This window comes from Vicia villosa, unplaced genomic scaffold (assembly GCF_029867415.1).
Source record: "Vicia villosa cultivar HV-30 ecotype Madison, WI unplaced genomic scaffold, Vvil1.0 ctg.000589F_1_1, whole genome shotgun sequence".
Classification (NCBI taxonomy): domain Eukaryota; kingdom Viridiplantae; phylum Streptophyta; class Magnoliopsida; order Fabales; family Fabaceae; genus Vicia; species Vicia villosa.
The window spans coordinates 265,508-270,985 of record NW_026705269.1 but is presented as its reverse complement, the minus strand read 5'-3'; the positions used below and the strand labels follow the sequence as shown (position 1 = coordinate 270,985).

At 33.3% G+C, this 5,478-nt stretch overlaps 1 long non-coding RNA gene across 1 annotated transcript; it reads right to left on the bottom strand.

Moving 5' to 3' along the window:
• Positions 1-2,586: 2,586 nt before the first annotated feature.
• LOC131629663 (uncharacterized) lies at positions 2,587-3,547 on the bottom strand. The gene is made up of 2 exons (XR_009292067.1): positions 3,123-3,547; positions 2,587-3,041 (listed from the first exon to the last, which is right to left on the bottom strand). It is a non-coding gene; the product is annotated as an uncharacterized LOC131629663 (long non-coding RNA).
• Positions 3,548-5,478: the final 1,931 nt, after the last annotated feature.

Sequence of the window (5,478 nt, the reverse complement as noted above, 5' to 3'; positions counted from 1 at the left end):
GTAAGTCTTTTACATTAGTATAAAAAATGGGAAAAACTTGTAAGATAGAGAACTCGGACTAAAACATCCCATTTCTTTTTTTATAAATAAAAGAATATAAAGTAATCTAAAATATTTATTTGACCAAAAGAATATTCATTCTTATATTTTATGTCATAATTAAATGGGAAGAGAAGAATAAATATATTATAGAGATTATAGATATTTTAAATCAAAGTCTTTGTTTAAAAACTTGATTACTCTTTTTCAATATTATATTGGTTGGCTAAATAGATTTCATAATTGTTTTTAAATAAAATAAAATAAAATAAAGATTTTCTTTCCATATTCATTGTATGAACATGATATATGAATATAGAGATGTAATGGTAGAAAGAGGTGCGGGTAATTGTAAATTGGATATGAAAAATGAGTTTGAGTAAGTATTAGTATCTAATATTAATACATTTCTCCTAATTAAAACAAAAATAAATATTAGGTTAATAGCTAACATCAAAGGTATAAGTTCTTTTATATAAGCATCCAACCAAATCATAACCTTATGAGATTTTTAGAGACATTTACGAAATTATTCTATAAAAAACACATTTTCATGTGATATGACTGAATCCAAGTGTCAGAGAATATATACATTATGAGTGGATGTTCACCCACTACAAAAAAAAAGGTCTCCTGCCACGGCCAAGAAACCGAGGCTATATTGAAAATAACCGTGGCGTAACGCTGAGGCCATGGTTTGGCCACGAAAATCCAACTATGGGATATGCGGCCGTGGCCTAAAGTATAGTCCACGGTTTTTTGGTATATACCACGTTTTTTTTGACATCCGTGGCTTTTATAGGCCACTGTTTAGGTAGTTTGATTAAGGCCGCTGTTTATATTTGCCATGATTACAGAACTGTGGCCATATGATAAAGCCACGGTTTCAGTTTAACGTTTAACATACAGTTTTGGTTCAAGATATAGCCACGGTTTGGTTATGACCACAGATTTAAAACCGTTGTCATATGTTATGCATTCTAAACCATTTATCTTGCCACATTTTATTTCTGTATCATTACATATTAAATCATCAAATTAACATGCTTTGCAATATTCTTTCCTAAATTTCTACGAAAAAGTTAATTTATTCAGCCTATGATAAAAGGACCGTTTTAGCCAATGCATATAAATTTAAAAGGCATGTGTCAGTATTGTGTAGTCTGAGAAACTACACATTTTCTTTAAAGACAGCAATGAACAGATATACATGAAACTCAAATCGTTAAACATAATTTCTAGAAGATTAAACATTCAATATCTTCTTGAAACCATGTTGAATCCACTTTCCATCCAACATTCTATATCTTCTTGAAACCATGGACGCAGAAACAGAGTAGACACTGAAGTAGGAGGCACTGAATGGGCATGGATAATCATAGTTGCAGATAGCAACTGAGTGGCTGCCTGAAAATAGAAAAAAGATTGAGTTTATAAAAATATAGATATTTTAATCTCATTAGATATTTTATATATCTCATTCCATGACAAAAAATGAAAAGATCAATGTCATACCCCAAAATTTGCCCACACTTTTAAAAGAAAAAATTCAAAATTATTTTCAAAATTAGATTTTTATAAAATCTTGGATTCATTTACATTGACATCCTGAATTCTATAAATATTCGATTGAAATTCTATTTTTAAAATATAGTAGTTTACTCTTAAATTGCTCATATTCTAATAAATAGAAAATGTTGGCCGATGCTTCATACACCTTCAATTGGTTTTTTATTTCAAATAAATAATATAACTTAGTTGGTTAGGAAGTAAGGCTTGTAAACAGAAGGTCATGGGTACGAATCTGGCTTGGTGCACTTTTGTCATTTTTTACTATTATTTTTATCTTTTTTGGGGTTGGATCATTTCCTTTTTAGGAGTGATTTTAAGCTAATTCTCATCCTATAAATAGAGGACTCTGTACACTCATTCTTCATGAACAATTATCAACAATCACTCACAATTCTTTTACTTCTCACCGATATTCTCACAAAAGCTTTTCAAACCTTTTTTAAACTTTCTAAATCTTTTCGGCCGATGATTTATATATGAGGCCGCCCTCTTATTTTCAATTTTTTTCTTTTAAATTATTTGCAGTTTTAAACCATATGATGTCGATTCTGATGGTTCGTATTCTAAAAAGCTAATGTTTTTACATCAACAACTAACAATTCTCCATTCCACTTTTGACACTCTTTTTTGTTTTTACACATGAAATACATATTATTATTTTTTGCACCATTCTAACATCCCACATATATACGTATATACACTACCTGCTATGGAGAGCTCTTTATATTATTCATAAAAATAAATAAATAAAACCTTTGTTTCTTGTTTTGTTTTTAGCTGACTAACTTTTCACAAACCGCTTTCTTGCCCAGGAAATTTTCAATCATCTGGATCAAACCTGTTTCTAACATCACCATAACCTCACATGCTTTTAACCTCACAGCAGAAAATACAAGAATCATTCAAAACACAAAAAACCTTCATCATAATATAACATCTCAACTTGTAAATAATACACAAATCCAATTCAATCCATAAATCAAGAATCCATACCATAGCATTTCATTCAAAGTTTTAACCATTGAATCACCATAAGCCGACATTCATAAATAAAAGCAATTCATAACAATTTTCATTTAACACAGTAGTTACACAGCATTCTAAACAAAACCATAACACCATGATCTGTACAAATGTTTGTTTGTCTCTTTTTTTTGTTGCAGAAAAAGAAGTTGAAGAATCGGAAGCCATCCACCGAGACGAAGCCGCTCGGCTCTCATCCCTCCACCATCAACAACAGAATCGCAATCATCTACGTCCCTGTTGCAGATCCGAATCAGTCACAGTTCTCCGCCGCGAACAGCCACACCGACGGCAATAACACTGGACAGCCATCGTACGCATCCTCAATCTATCAATCGTTCAACTCAATCGCAACTCCATCGTGCCGACGTCACTCTGCAATACGCACACAACGAACCACGGCTTGACTTCACGCAAGAAAGAAGAAGAGGAAGTTTCAGAAACACGAATATTAAAGATACAGCAAGAGTATCAGATTCATATCTCACCTCTGACGGTAACCCGATTCACTTTCGATTGCGGTTCCTCTCTCGATATTGTTGCTCATTTTACATGTTTCTGCTATTTAAATTGATTTGTGTTAAATCTTTGATTAATTGTTGTTGCTATGTTGTTGCCACTGAACTGTCTGGTTTATAGTTTAGGTTCTTGTTTTCCTAAATTGATTGTCAAGATTTTGTGGTGGTTTGTTGTGGTTTGCCTATTTGCTTGTAATCCGATTTTGAGATTCTGAAGCCATGGAAGATTTAAAAAAAAAAACAGAGGGAGAGCAAAGTATTTTGAGGAGAAGGATAATGCTGGAGCAGAGAGAGGCCGAAAATGGAGAGTGGGGACGGCTAGCTCCAAATTTTTTAGGGTTGTGGTTTCTTTAATTTGACTTGGGCCAAATGTTACCTAAAAGCCCACTCGGTTTTCCTCTATAACCGCCCATGTCTCCAGCAATGCACACCCCTCTGGTTGGGTGTCGATTTTCTCGGGCCAGCAGTCTATTTTTCACACCTCCATTTTATTCTTGTTACTAATTGTTTCATCTAATTATTTTAATAGTTCCTCCATTTTGTATTAACTTTAGTTCCTTTTGTTTAATCTTCGATTAATATTTGTCCATATTTCTACCGCTTTTCTCATATATTATTTTGTGCTTCTAACATTTTTTATTTTGATTGTGAGGTATCAATCTTGAGGCATTTGGATTATCTTCATGGACGTTCACGAGCTTTGCTCAATATTTCGTACATATTAATCATTTACTTCCCGCTTTAATTTTCATTTGGGGTTTGTAATAATTTTTATCCTCATGTGTTTAAACTTGTAATCCCCATTCCGAAGCCATGTAATAGCGTAGGATTTACTTTTCCGCACTTTACTTTCTGCACCTTATAACTGCTATATAATTGTTAGATGTATGTTAATAGGATTGTATGGCAAGATAATAACTGGACGCTAGCTAACTTAACTTCAAAGATAAATATCTGAAAATAAACACTAATCCACACTTGCACCTCTAGGGTACTCTCCTCTTGGTTGCCTTACGAATAACAATGGTCGTGTCCCTCGAATATAGAGGTGCCTATAGCAAACGTCCCTCGATTAAAAAATCATCAAAGATCACGGTCCCTCGATGACCCTCGATGTTGCCTACGAATACGTGATCTTGTCCCTCAAATGGTTGCCTACGAAATGATGATTGTCCCTTCGAATTTGCTAAAGGTACCTCTACCTGTTGCTTTCAACGATCTCGATGACCCTTCGATTGTCCCGAACATCCAATCAATAGGACTACCTATCCCAAATGGTAAGGATAGCCCTATCTCTTTCTTAGAAGGATAAAAAGCATAGAAAAAGACTAATGTAGGGTAGTGCTCTTAATATGCCTAGCTCGATTAAAAAAATCTTTTTCAATACTCTTTCAAAGACCAAGGCTATGCTTTTAAGCTAAAGTCCTTATATTTATTTTCAAACAAAACAAGCAAACATGAGCTAAGCAAATTAAGAGCCCGTAGGCAACTACGGATGAAAAGGGTGCTTACACCTTCCCTTTTCATAATCTACCCCCCGAGCCCGTTTTCTTAAGAAAGGGTCTTTTTCTGTTCTTTTTACCCTTCCAAGATATTGGACAAAATAAAAGTCGGTGGCGACTCTTGCTCACTGCAATATTGCTTGCAAAAATTAAATGTCAGTTCTCCCACCGAGTTACAATCACTTAATTTCAAACTCAATTATAAACCAATTTACCAAATCAGTTCATAGATATTTTAATCAAAAGCTAACCCAAAACACACATAACAAACTAAGCTAGAATTAGCAAATTTAGATTCAGCCGAAATCACACATAATTGATTAACTAAAACATATTTTAGTAAATTTTAGTTGAGCTGAATTATGAAGAAACTTTATTTTGATAAGAAACTAAGCCACAAAGGTTCTAGAATTGAAAGTCAGAAGAATTGCAACTTTCGAATAAGAACAAAAGATAATGAACAGATGAAGTTTTAGTATGCCCCCAAATATGACTAACTAATTTTATTTTGAACTCTATTAAGACTATCTTAAATATTTATAAGCCTGTTAGAATCATATATGTCAGTATATGATAATATGAAAATGAGTATAGATATAGTTTTTATATCACTTTCATTATCATATTTTCTAACCCAAATGGTAATAATCATGTGATCCAAACACAACCTTGGCACAATAGTTGGAGTGTCGCTACTGTGTGTCTAGAAGTCCACAAGTTTGAGTTGTAGAATTAACCTTTTACTAGTGCACAATAAGGCCATCACATGGAGTTTATAGCACCAGGTTGTCTAAACTCTAAATAAACCATTATTAAACCCTACT